A 13,864-nucleotide genomic window follows, 5' to 3' on the forward strand; every position below is an offset into this window, starting at 1 on the left:
GCCCCGGTGCTTCCCAGGCAGCTCCAGGCCGGGCATTGCTTTACTCTGCAGGGTTTAGGTGCAAACCTCCCTGCAGAGGTCCAGCCATCCCTGCAGCTCTTAGCACTGCAGTGAATCCCGGGGGGAGAGGGGTCCCACCACACCATCACACAATTAAATCACAGGAGCACACAATTAAATCACAGGAGCACACCATCACAGGAGCACACAAATTACAGAATCACAGAATCAGTATCAGACATTCACAGGATCACAAAATATCACAGGATCACACAATATCACAGGAGCACACAATCACAGGATCACACAATATCACAGGATCACACCATCACGGGAGCACCCAATCACAGGAGCACAGAATCAATCCATCATAGCAGCACACAATTAAATCACAGGATCACACAATCACACAATCACTGGGTTGGAAGAGACCTCCAAGATCATCGAGTCCAACCCAGCCCTAACCTCTCAGCTAACCCATGGCACTGAGATCCACATCCAGTTTTTTTTAAACACATCCAGGGGTGGTGAATCCACCACCTCCCCAGGCAGACCATTCCAGTCGTTTATCACTCAGTAAAAAACCTTTTCCTAACATCCAGCCTACCCCTCCCTTGGTGCAGGTTAAGGCTGCGTGCTCTGGTTGTGTCCCTGGGCACTGGGAGCAGCTCAGGGCTCTGAGCAGACACAGCTCCCAGTGCTGCAAACCCCAGCTCCTGGAGCTCTTCCCTGGGCCCAGCAGGCAGTCCTGCAGCACTGGGTGCCAGTTTGGGAAGCAGGAGGAGAGCTGGAGTGCCAGGCTGCACCCACACAGGGAGGGAGGGAGCAGAGCTGGCTGCAGCAGCCTCGTGCCCTGCCCTGGTTGGCTCAGGGAAATCCCAAATGATGTTTATTCCATTCAATCCGGTGAGTGTCCCTGGGATCCTGCCTAACCCAGAGCTGTGTTCAGCAGTCCCATCCCTGGGATGTGCAGGGAAGGAAATGAGGTGGGAAAAGGAGCAGTGTGAACATGACAGGGTTAAAGGTGCAAAAATGAACCCTGGAAAGACACAGAACTGCTGCTCCTGTCCCTGGTTGTGGCTGGGATGTCCTGCAGAGCCCAGCCCTGGCACACAGCTGTGGGAGCTGCTGGGGCAGGATGGGTTTAACGTGCTCTGAGAGGGTCCAGCTGGGGGTGAACAGGGGCTGTGCCTCCTGGCCACAGGGATCCTGCCTTCATCCCACTGCCAGCTTCCTCCGTCCTGCACTGCCACCCCTTCCTCCCTCAGAGCCCTCTTTGGAGATGAATTCTCCATCCTGGAGTTCCTGTGCACTGGGCACACACATCGGGGTCCACCTTCTGCCCTGACTCCTTCTCATGGTGGTTTCCAGGGATTTCCTTCTGCCTTCCCCTGACAGGGAGCTGCACTTCCCCAGCTTTACAAGCTCTGGATATCTGTTAAATTTTCTTTTGGCACATTTTAAGGGGGAAACATTGGTTTATTACTTAGCCTTAATAAGTTCTGCAGTTCCCTCACTTCTTGGGGTCCCAAGGCACTTCAGGAGCATGGAACTGTAGATCTAGGGGAAAGAAAGAAAGAAACAGGAAGAAATCTGTGATAGGAACTGATTTCCCTTAAAACGGGGGATTCGGGGAAACAGGTGTGTAACCAACTCACCTGATTTCTGACAGGAAAACTCCAAATGCACTTGGTAAACAGCTTGGTAAAATCAGCAGCACTGAGGAAAGTGCAAGAGCCTGGGATTTCTTTTCACTGAATACATTAAGAGTACCAACAATTCTATATTTTAACTGTGGAAGGGGTTGGAAACCTGCCAGTGGGAATAATCCACCCCAGCCCTCAAGTGGCATCTTGATGGCATCACTAGACTTTAATTTATTCTCCTTTTTAATCCGTGTGACTAATTAATGTCTCTATCTCATTGTTCAGTAAGTAAAACCCTTTTTTTTCTAGCCAGGCCGAATTCCCCTGGGACCCTTGGGAAGAAGGAGGATGGGCACAGCCCGCAGAGGAGAGGGAAGCCTGAACTCTGAGTCAGAGACATAAAGAAATAACTGAAGCCATGGCACCACCTGGTGTTTTTCCAGGTTCCAGCACCTCTCCCTGCAGCCCGCGGCTTTTCCGAACGCTGCTGCGTTTGGGATGGAAATGCAGCCAGCAGGAATCACCTCCGTGCCTTGGTGCCGCTGCCAGCCGTGGGTTTGGCTCCGGGATTCCGGAGCAAACCGGGCACTGCTGTTGGCACAGCCAGCTCGGAACGGGCATCGCTGAAGTCTCAGCAGCTTTGCCCTCTCATTTCCCTTTCCCTGACAGAGCATTCCCTCCTCTCCTGCCAACCGGGAGTGCTCCCTGCTCTCCACACTCCGAGGAATTTTCCTTCCCTCCTGCAGGCACAGACAGCGCAGTGCAGGAGGAGCTGTGACATTTCCACAGGGACACAGGAGCCTGGAACAGAGCCTGGAACAGGGCCCGTCCTGCCGGATCCTGCTCAGAAACGCTGCTGGCACTGCGGGTGCTGCCAGCAAGGCGAGCGCTGACATCCCCAGTGCCCATGGAGTGCTGGTGCCACATGGACGGCCATGGACGGAGCCGTGGTGGGAGCAGCCGCTGCTGCTGTGGCAGGGGAGCTGTGGGACACGGCAGGAGCCGGGAGCAGCCCCCCAGTGCCACCCCTGCCATGGCAGGGACACCTCCCAGTGTGCCAGGAATGTCCAGCCTGGCCTTGGGCACTGCCAGGGATCCAGGGGCAGCCACAGCTGCTCTGGGCACCCTGTGCCAGCCCTGCCCACCCTGCCAGGGAACAATTCCTGCCCAAGATCCCATCCAGCCCTGCCCTGGGGCACTGGGAGCCATTCCCTGTGTCCTGTCCTTGTCCCCAGTCCCTCTCCAGGCCCTGCCAGGGGCTCTGAGCTCTCCCTGGATCCTTCTCCTCTCCAGGTGAGCACCCCCAGCTCTCCCAGCCTGGCTCCAGAGTGGAGGGGCTCCAGCCCTGGCAGCTGAGGGAATGGAGCTGAGCAATGGCTGTGGCCGGGTGCTGAGGGGACAGCAGTCACTCACAGCTCTGAGGGGACTGTCCTGAAGGATGGCTGTAGTTCACAGCTGTGAGGGGACAGCCATGGCAGACACGGTGCTGAGGGGATGGTGCTGAGGGATGGTTGTGAGGGACAGCCATGGCTGACACGGTGCTGAGGGGATGGTGCTGAGGGGACAGCCATGGCTGACACGGTGCTGAGGGGATGGTGCTGAGGGGACAGCCATGGCTGACACGGTGCTGAAGAGATGGTGCTGAGGGGACAGCCATGGCTGACACGGTGCTGAGGGGATGGTGCTGAGAGATGACACTGAGCCATAGCTCATATCTCAGCGATAGCTGACAGAACCCCCAGCGCTGTCCCCACCACCGCTCCGCCTGCCCCGCTCCCCTCAGGCGGCCCCAGCCCCTCAGGGCGGGCCGGGGGCGGGGCCGTCCCCTGGCGGCTCGCGCTGCGCCTGCGCGGTCCCGCCGAGCCCCGGGGTGAGCCCCGCGCGGCGCGCGCGCGCTGCGCCGGGGGCGGGAGCGCGCCAGGCAGCGCTGGTCGCCCATTGGCTGAAGGGCGCGAGGAGGCGGGGCCGGGCGAGCGCGGATTGGCGGGGGGCCGCGCGCCCCCGGCGGAGGCGGGCCCTGATTGGCCGGAGCGCCGCGCGGCGGCGGCCGGGAGCGTTGGAGCGCGGCGGCGGCTGAGGGGGCCCGGCCGCCCCGAGAGCTCCGGGAGCCGCGGGAGCCCCGGCACCGGCTCAGGTACGGCGGGGAGCGGCGGGGCCGAGCCCGCCGGGGCCGCGGTCACCGGGCCGGGGGTGGGGCCGCTGGTTTGGCCATGCCCCCGTGTTCCTCCCGGCCGCAGAACAGCTGCTGGCAGGGAGCCGGAGTGTAGGCTGCATTGCTTTGAGTTAACGGGAGAGCCGGAATGTGCAGGCTCCATTGCTGTGGAATAACGGGAGAGCCGGGATGTGCAGGCTCCATTGCTGTGGAATAACGGGAGAGCCGGGATGTGCAGGCTCCATTGCTGTGGAATAATGGGAGAGCCGGGATGTGCAGGCTCCATTGCTGTGGAATAACGGGAGAGCCGGGATGTGCAGGCTCCATTGCTCTGGAGTTAAAGCAGAGCCGGGATGTGCAGGCTCCGTTGCTGTGGGGTTAAAGCAGAGCCGGGATGTGCAGGCTCCCTTGCTCTGGGGTTAACAGGAGCAGCAGCCAGGGCAGGAGCAGTACAGTATTGTGGCTGTGAAATAAGGCAATGTGATTTTTCTGTGGAAAACCTGCTGCTTTCTTGGAGAAGAAGCTCACTTGGTGTTTTCCACATCTCCTTAGGTTGTTGTTTAAATGTCTGAAGAAGGAAGTGAGCCAGGAAAGTGGAAGTTGCCTTGAGAGACTTCTCAGTGTGATTCAGGTATCGGGATCTGGTGATACTGACTGTGGTGTTGACCTTAAAATCTCGTGTTTTGTACGTTCACTTGCCTGTTTGTTACACTCACGAAACTGATCCTGACATTTTTCATTTATGACAAACTGGTGTTGTGAAGCAGTGACTTCTGTTTCCTGGTGTGTGCTGGATATGTGAAAAACCAGAATCATGTAAAAAAGATGGAATCCTGTGTTTAAAATTCCTCTAGAACTATGTTTGTTGTGCAACACATCCCACATCTGGGGAAGGTGAATCATAGAATTACAGAATGCTTTGGGTGGGAAAGGACTTTAAACAACATTTAATTCCACTCCCTGCCATGGGCAGGGACACCTTCCACTGTCCCAGAGTGCTCCAAGCCCTGTCCAGCCTGGCCTTGGACACTTCCAGGGATCCAAGGGTGCCACTGGATGAGCTTTAAGGTGTCTTCCCACTCAAACCTTTGATCATTCTCTGCTCTGTGTGCTGCAGCTGCAGTGACAAACCATTCCAGTGGTTCAGAAGGTCCCAAGTTTCAGTTCCAGGTTTGCTTTGACCCTGAAATGCTTCCCTGTGTGCAGGATGCTGCTCCAGAGGTGTCTCTTTTCCCTGAGCATATTATCCTGTGAAATCCTCGTTGGGTTTCTGCTTGTTCCCATCATCATGCACAGGATTCTTGTCTTGTCCTGGGGCTGTCTGGGACATCCCAGATCTGCTGGGGTCTGGGTCAGTCCCAAGGGAGCAGCTCCCAGGCTGGGCTGCCAGGGTTGGTTCCTGACAGTTCCAGAATCCCGTGTTTGAGGGGACCCCTCCATGGGACACCCTCACTGCTCACTGCAGTTCCTGTGGTGGTGAATGCAGCATTGCCAGCATTGTCCCACACTCCCTGCCTTTGGAGCAGGATGGGGTTTTGGAGCAGTAAATGGCTTTTTTTGTTGGCTGTGTTGCACTGATGCAGGCAGGCTGTTGGATCCCAGAAATCTGGGATTTTTGAGCTTTCTGTGCTGTCTGGCACTGACCCCCAGGAGAACACTGCTTTTGAGCTGAGGCCTTGGAGAAGGTCTCCAAAATTGAGTGATAAAGTTAAAATCACAGGTGTGTAATGAAAGAGAAGTGTGTGATATCTCATGGTAAAGGGTTTTAAATTTGAGGTTTTTATAGTATAGTAAAAGGTATGGAACAAGATGGAAGATTTTGGGGGGTGATATTTTTGCTTTATCCCAGGACCCCAGAGCAATACCTGTTGTAGGCAGTGCTGGCTGGTGCAGGGGGTTTAGGAAGGAGCCATAACACAAGAAAAAAGGGCTTTTGCAGCAAGAAAAAGCTTCACTTTTCAGCAGTTCAATGACATCACACACAGCACAGGTGAAGTGAGAGTGAGGAGTTGCAGCCCTGGGTGGGTGTTATGAGTTGTGCAGTTCTTTAAACCAAGGTGGATTTGATCAGTTGTGCAGCCCAGGGTGGATTTGATCATTTGTGCAGCCCAGGGTGAATTTGATCAGTTTGCAGCCCTGTAAAGCACGGTGGATGTTACCAGTTGTGCACCCCAGGGTGGATTTGATCATTTGTGCAGCCCAGGGTGGATTTGATCAGTTTGCAGCCCTGTAAAGCACGGTGGATGTCAGCAGCTGTGTGTTTTGGAAGCTGTGACAGTTTCTGAGGAGGGAAGGAGCAGCTCTGGAAGTTTGGAGCTGTGTTTGTTGTGGCTGGGTTGGTGCCTGAGCTCCTGCCTGCGTGGGCTGCTCTGAGCTTTAGGGAGCCTCAAGAGGCATTGAGAGAACGTGATTCAGGTGGTAAGGATCTGAATCCATCCTATTTGTATTGTGTTCATTGTTTTCCCTTTGGTACCAGGGAGAAGAAACCTTGGTTTTGGTTGTCTCTGGTTTAAACGGATTTCTGTTGATAAACTGTGCCTAAGTTTAAACAGTTTCATGGGCCTGTCCCAGGCCTGTGGGCTTTAAGCACTGAAGTATTTTAACTTCTCAGCTGTGCTTAAGTCATACAGATTTATTAAAAACTTATGTAATGAAGAGTTTCAGGCAGCCTAGATCTGGAGGAAACAGTAGGAGACCTTAAAATTCCACAGCAAATAGCACATTGTATTGGGCCAGGTGTTTCTGTGGAAGCAAATGGAATTATGACAGCAGGTGCCAATTGATCACTGCATTTTAAAAGAGTTGGATGTCTAAAGGGTGTGTTGTGGTTACAAACCACTTAAAATCATGGTAACTGAAGTACTGTGTGCAAGGTGAGGCGTTTTTCAGTTTGTCAGTGCAACTTTTAATTTTATTTAGGTCAAAGGTTGGACTCAGTGGGTGACCAAGAGCCTCAGTAATTCTGTGATTGGAGGTGGGGAGCAAAGGGGTGTCCTGGCATAAAGCAAACAGGGAGGGAGCTGAAGCCCTAAATATTTTTTAAAATTTATTTTTTTAAAACAGAAAGTGATAAAACGAAGGGATGAAAACTCTTAGTTTTACAGAAGGCAATGGCAGATGTCATCAGCTGGAGTTGTACTTCAGGCTTGTGTTGTTCCTGTAGAAGGAAAGCCCTTAGTTTGTGAGCACAGTGGTGAGGAGCAGTGTGGCTGCTTTTGGAGAAGGTGCTGTGTGTGTCTGGCAGCTAACACTTTTAACTTTTTAAATCACTTGAAACAAATTTAAAGTTTTCAGACCTGTGTAGGTGTTCAGTTCCCATGGCCTGGGGCAGTGGCAGAGACTTTGAAATGCAGATTAATGTCAATTCCTGCTGCTGTACTCCTGTACCCTTTCAGCAATACCTAACACTTCACAAACTCAGAATTATTTTCATTTAGGCCCGTGAAGCTGGTGAGGAGGATTTCACATTGTTGGTGTAGGGGGTGAAATGAATGAATTAAAACTGAGCCAGCTGTTTTATCCTGGAGTCAGCTGTGGTGGGCAGTTCCTGTTTCCAGGTGTTTCTCAGTGCCCCACTGGAATTTCCCTCCTCCCCAGGTGTGCCAGGAGAGCTCTGGGCTCTGCTTTGGCTCCTGGCAGTGCTGCCAGGTGTGTGCTGCCTGCTCCATCCCCCAGTGTGGCTTAATGGGGAGAAGGGCAGGAATGCAGCTCAGAGCCCTTCCTGACAATGAACATTGTGTTCATTATTGCATTCAGCTCCAGATCCTCTCCTGAGCTCCTGGGGAGGGAAGGCTTTGCCAGGTTCTCTTGGAAGCACTGAGTGCTCAGAAATGCCCTCCCCAAAAAAGAGTCTTCCCTTCCTGAGAGGGAGGGGTAAGCTCTTAATGAGACCATTTCCAACTTCTTACTGCTCAAAAACCCTCCTGTGACTTTCCATTTCTCTTATCCAACAGCAGCACTGCTTTATTTCAAGGGAACAATTCCAGCTGCTGGATTTGCTCGTGTTTGCAGGCTCCTGCTAAATGCCACAGCCAGACATTAAGTTCAGCCTGCAGACCAAGAGGCAGGATGTAAAAACCCATTTCTGCCCCTCAGGCTTTGGGACAATAAAGGAAGAGCAGAGTTTGGTTCTCTGGTCACTGCTGAGTGCTGTGGGCACCGAGTGTCCTGCCTGTGCCAGAATCTGTGCTGGGACACTCAGTGCTGTCCTTCAGAGCCTGCACGGCTCCTGAATGATTCCCTGGGGACTGAAAATGGATATTTGGAGCTGTGAGCTTAAAATGACACCATGGGACCTCCAGTGCCACTGTCACCCTCACCATTCTTACCCTGAGCTGCAGGCTCCTCGGGGCTGGGGCTTCTCTCTGTTCTGGGCACTCAGCTGACTCTTAGAGATGTGAGGTCACAAACTCAGGTGCTTTGGAACTCTCCTGGATTTCTATTGGTTCTGTTTTGTCTGGAGGGAACCTGTGTTAAATGTTTTGGAAGGCTTTCAAGGAAACCTCTCATTAATTATTGTTAGTTGTTCCATCGTTGTTTAACTTGAATCCAGTACAATCTTTATCAGTTTCTGACCAGGTGAGGTTGCTGGGCTCACACTGGGGCTTACACCAGGGGTTTTCCTGGAATCACAGAATGATTTTGGTTGTAAAAGTCCTCTAAGTCCAAGCTGTGCCTGATCCCCTCCTTGTCCCCAGCCCAGAGCTCTGAGTGCCACATCCAGGTGACACCTCCAGGGATGGGCACTGCAAAGCTCCCTGGGCAGCCCCTGCCAAGGCCTGAGCACCCTTTCCATGGAGAAATTGCTGCTGCTGTCCAAGCTGAGCCTGCCCTGGCCCAGCCTGAGGCCATTGGCCCTTGTCCTGTCCCTGTTCCCCCCCTGGCTGTCCCCTGCTGTCAGGGAGTTGTGCAGAGCCACAAGGTCCCCCCTGAGCCTCCTTTTCTCCAGGCTGAGCCCCTTTCCCAGCTCCCTCAGCCTCTCCTGGGGCTCCAGCCCCTGCCCAGCTCCGTTCCCTTCCCATCCTGGAGTGTTCATGGGGTTGGTGTGACCCCAGAGCAGCTCTTGGCCTTGTTGGCCCTCACCCAGTGGCCCCAGCCCTGGATCCATCCAGTCCTGTCCTGTCCTGTCCTGTCCTGTCCTGTCCTGTCCCAGCATTTCCCATCCCAGCCCCTGGGGCTGCCCAGGAGCTCACCCAGGGTGGTTCCCTCCATGCCCAGAGCGTCCCTGCAGGTGTTGGACAGGACTGAGGCAGCCCTGAGCCCCCTGGTGCCATTCCCAGCTGGATGTTTCTCCATCCCAGGTTTATCCCAGCCAGGAGTGTCCCTGTCCCTCAGTGATTTTCCCCCCCAGTGGCTGAGGGCTCTGTGGGGCTGTGCTCCCACATGCTGAGTCCTGCATGGACACACAGATGGTTTCCTGTGCCTTGGAAAATCCTCCCAGTTCCAGCAGAAATGGCAAGGCACCCACGAGGGAAAGCTTTCTGTTTCAATTGTATTTGTCCCCTAAACTCCAGGGTTACCTTTCATTTTTAATGAAGCTTCCTCATTTTTTGGGCAGGTTTTTGCAGAGTCTTCCAGAGCAGCTTTGGGTCCACTGAATTTATGGAGGAAAATAAAGGCACCATTGACTTGTTTAGGATTTCACTGCAGAGTTGTAATCACTGGGAAGTTCCAGTCCATTTCCTGGCTCCTTTTCCCTACACCCTCTGAGGCTGGAGGCAGTTTTGGTTTGCAAAGATCTTGCACAATCATCTGAGTCCAGGACATGTAAAAACATCAGTGAGGGACCCAAACCTTTGGGGTTTGGGGAAGCTGCTGCTGGCAGGTGTGTGGTGGTTCCTGAAGATACTCCTGTACTTACTGGAGATGCAGAAATAACATTTTAGGATATTTTTCATACTTTTGTGCACAGTTGCTTTTGCTTCAGTTACTTATCCTCTAAATGATGGGAACAGAGTTCAAAATGTTAAAGATAAATTAGAAGAATGGTCAGAAATAGTTAAAATGTGCTTTAAAAGATGTTGCCAGTCTCCTTGAATAAGTATGAAAGGTTTGTCTTGTCCCTTGCAGGGGTCAGATTTGTCCCCCTGAAATCACTTCTGGGTCACTCCTCTTCCTAGGAAAAGGCACAGGGGAACAGAGGAGCAGTTTGGATTAATTCTATTTGGCTGCTCAGGAAAGGGATTCAGAATATGAACCAGGAGAGCAAAGAAATGAGTAAGAGCATCAGATATTTTGGGTAGGCAGAGGGCCAGGAGGGGATTAAATCAGCCACTGGGGAGTCTTTCAATTAGGAAAGAAAAGGAAAAATACTTCATATTTTTATTGAAGTCTTAGAGTAACTAATGTAAGTACCTTTATATCATAAGTAAGTTTAATTTTATACTTTAACAAAACATTTATGACAATTCAGAAATTGTTTTAGATGATTTCAATCAAATGTCATTTGAAGCCAGACGAGTTCAGAAGCCCAAAGCAAGGAAGTGCCAGAGCAAGTGGGCACCAGTGACTTTTCCTGCCAGCACAGGTGTGCCCTCAGCTTTTATTCACTGTCTTCATCCCAGTTCTGATCTTTATTCAAGTTACATTGCAGAGAGTGAATGGACTGACAAGGGTGGAAAGCTTTTCCTGGAAACACCAGCAATGGTTGTTCCTTGTGCTCAGGAAAATGGCAGAGAGTCACTGACCCTCCTTCCCTGTGCCACTGCCATGGTGACACAGCCAGGGATGGCACAGCCAGGGGGGCACTGCCAGGGTGACACAGCCAGGGTGACAACAGCCATGGTGACACAGGCAGGGATGGCACATCCGGGGTGACACAGCCATGGTGACAACAGCCATGGTGACACAGGCAGGGATGGCACAGCCAGGGGGGCACAGCCATGGTGGCACAGCCAGGGATGGCACAGCCAGGGGGGCACAGCCATGGTGGCACAGCCAGGGTGGCACAGCCATGGTGACACAGGCAGGGATGGCACAGCCATGGTGACACAGCCATGGTGACACCAGCCAGGGTGACACAGGCAGGGATGGCACAGCCATGGTGACACAGCCATGGTGACACAGGCAGGGATGGCACAGGCAGGGATGGCACAGCCATGGTGACACAGCCATGGTGACACAGCCATGGTGACACCAGCCAGGGTGACACAGGCAGGGATGGCACAGGCAGGGATGGCACAGCCATGGTGACACAGCCAGGGTGACACAGCCATGGTGACACCAGCCAGGGTGACACAGCCAGGGTGGCAGAGCCATGGTGACACAGCCATGGTGACACATCCAGGGTGACACAGCCAGGGTGGCACTGCCAGGGTGGCTCAGCCCTGGTGACACAGCCCTGGTGGCACAGCCAGGGTGGCACAGCCCTGGTGGCAGTGCCAGGGGGGTGCCAGTCTCTGCTGTGCTCGGGGCTGCACAGAGCTCTGCCAGGGACAGCCCTGGCACACAGCAGGGGGGAGAAATAGGGACAGAAGAAAGGTGTCCAACAGGGGAAACCCGGAGAATGTGAGCTTATTAATGATAATTGGGATGGTGGCTGAGTGTAGAATTCTCCACAGTAATTGATTGGAATTTATTAATTGGATTTGCTGATCACTGTCAGAGGGAGCTCCTGGGGCCGTTCAGGTGTTGTTCCTGCCAAAGGGGGAGAAGGGGAAAGGGTGAAGGGAAATGATAAAGTTTTGGAAGTTTCCATCAGACACACTCAGCTGCCGTTTTCTAAGGTACTGCAGTTTTCTGCTTTTAGTTGAACATTTCAATAAATATTTCCAAATAACTGCACTTCCTGCCGCTGGCAGTGCCCAGGGATGGGGCTGGGAGCACCTGGCACAGTGGAGGTGTCCCTGCCATGGCAGGGCTGGCACTGGGGGGCTCTGAGGTCCCTCCAGCCCGTCCTGGGGTCTGTTCTGGAGTGGTTTCCCCTCCATGTGCCCATGGAATGTGAGCAGCCACCTCAGGAATTCCTGGCTGCCACATCATCCCAGCCCATGTTGTGTTTCCTGGCACTTTGCTCACGGATTTTGCTACATTTTTTTTTTTTTAAAGCAAAGAACCAGCAAGCAAACAAAATCCACCCAAAGAATCCCCCCCAAAACCTAAACCCAACCTCCCCACCCCCTTCAGAGAGCCCAGCCTAACAAACCAAACCAGCTCAGGCCAAGCTGCTCTTCCCTTCCCTGTTTTGGGAGCTGAGCTCTGTAATTTGCATCTCAAACATAGTTGCAGTTCTTGTGGGTTTGGTTCATTCCTGTTCTGAACTTGAGGAAGGCTCCTCATCTTCCTTCTTGCCAGCCTCATCAGCGAGGGATCCTCATGGTTCAGGGATTAAAAACAGGTTTGTCCATTATTCTGATCCTTTATGTCTGGCAGTAATGTGGGGGTCGGGCTGTGCTGCCCGGGGACAGGGACAGGACAAGGGCAAATGGCCTCAGGCTGATACTGGGAACAATTCCTGCCTGGGAAGGAATGTCCAGCCCTGGCACAGCTGCCCAGGGCAGGGCTGGATTCCCCATCCATGGAGGGATTTAAAGCCCTGGGCATGTGGCACTTGGGGACAGGGGTGCCCTGGGCAGTGCTGGGGGATGTTGGGCTCGATGGGCTCACAGGGCTTTTCCCACCTGAACACTTCTGTATTTCCACTCCTGTTGGGAACGTGTGGCCCTGCCCAGACAGATCATTCCCCTCTCGGGCTGGAGCAGGAAAGAAGCAGCAGGGTGAGCTTGTGTCCACACAGAGCCTTGGATGGGGCTGGTGAGCAGCTCCAGGGCTGAGCTGTTCCCCCAGGGATGAGCACAAACCTCCTTCTCCTTCAGAGCCTGCCAGGACACTGGAGGAGATGCTGAGGCTGCACGGTGAGTCCTGGGAGGAGGAGCTGGGCAGGGGCTGGAGCCCCAGGAGAGGCTGAGGGAGCTGGGAAAGGGGCTCAGCCTGGAGAAAAGGAGGCTCAGGGGGGACCTTGTGGCTCTGCACAACTCCCTGACAGCAGGGGACAGCCAGGGGGGGAACAGGGACAGGACAAGGCCCAATGGCCTCAGGCTGGGCCAGGGCAGGCTCAGCTTGGACAGCAGCAGCAATTTCTCCATGGAAAGGGTGCTCAGGCCTTGGCAGGGGCTGCCCAGGGAGCTTTGCAGTGCCCATCCCTGGAGGTGTCACCTGGATGTGGCACTCAGAGCTCTGGGCTGGGGACAAGGAGGGGATCAGGCACAGCTTGGGCTGGGAGGGATTTTCCTGCTGCAGGATTCTGGGATCATGGAGAGAGCAGATCCCTCATTCAGGTCTCATTTCAGAACTTGAGAGAGCTCAGTCCCTGCCTGTCCTTGCAGAGGGCACAGAGGGTGACACTGAACCCCTCAGCAATAGAGCTGTGTCTGTCTGGGTCACTCTGACCTCTTCCTCCAGGAATTCTTGGGTGCTGTGTCCAGGCCCTGGGAGTGGCCTCTGGCACTGCAGCCTCTCTGTGCCAGGGTGCCCAGAGCAGCTGGGGCTGCCCCTGCATCCCTGGCAGTGCCCAGGGCCAGGCTGGACAGGATTTGGAGCAATCTGGGACAGTGGGAGGTGTCCCTGCCATGGAACTGGATGGGTTTGAGGTCCCTTCCCACCCAAACCGTGCTGGGATTCTGTGAATGAGGAATCCCTAGGGAAGGAGGTGGAATCATGGTACTGTAGAGTGGAGAATGAGATGGGACTGGAAACTCGTGTGACCAAACCCCCAACGTTTACAAGTCATAAAAAATGTCACTGAGGCTTTTTCCTGTAAAAAAAATACAATAAAGACCCAGGAGCACATTGGTTCTGGCTCTGTGGCTTTCCAAAGCAGGAAAAGCCAAGGAAATGCAGTGTATTTTCAGGTGCCCATGGGCCTCTTTTCATTTCTGAAGAGGAGCAAGGCTTTGGTGGGCTCCAAGCTGTGGGATCCAGCAGGAAAAGGGGAAATGCCCAGGGACTGCTCCTCAGGGAGTGTGGGAGTGCCAGGGCACGTTCCTGGTGCCCCATCCTTGTGCCCTTTCCCTCTGCCTCTTCAGGCTCTGCAGCCTGGGCTGAGCCAGCTGCCTCCTGTAGGTCTGCA

General features: G+C 53.8%; 1 protein-coding gene across 16 annotated transcripts in view; it reads left to right on the forward strand.

Moving 5' to 3' along the window:
* The first annotated feature begins 3,680 nt into the window (after nucleotides 1–3,680).
* DTNB (dystrobrevin beta) overlaps nucleotides 3,681–13,864 on the forward strand; it is a 119,699-nt gene continuing 109,515 nt past the window's right edge. For 4 of the 16 annotated variants that reach the window (XR_015802778.1, XR_015802781.1, XR_015802784.1 and 1 more), the window contains exons 1-2: nucleotides 3,686–3,780; nucleotides 4,351–4,429. The gene's annotated coding sequence lies outside the window, so the exon portion shown is untranslated. Of the gene's footprint in view, nucleotides 3,781–4,350; nucleotides 4,430–13,864 lie in introns of all 16 variants that reach the window. The other 12 variants (XR_015802777.1, XR_015802779.1, XR_015802783.1 and 9 more) reach the window with 7 other exon arrangements.

This window comes from Sturnus vulgaris, chromosome 3 (assembly GCF_052056855.1).
Source record: "Sturnus vulgaris isolate bStuVul1 chromosome 3, bStuVul1.hap1, whole genome shotgun sequence".
Taxonomy (NCBI): domain Eukaryota; kingdom Metazoa; phylum Chordata; class Aves; order Passeriformes; family Sturnidae; genus Sturnus; species Sturnus vulgaris.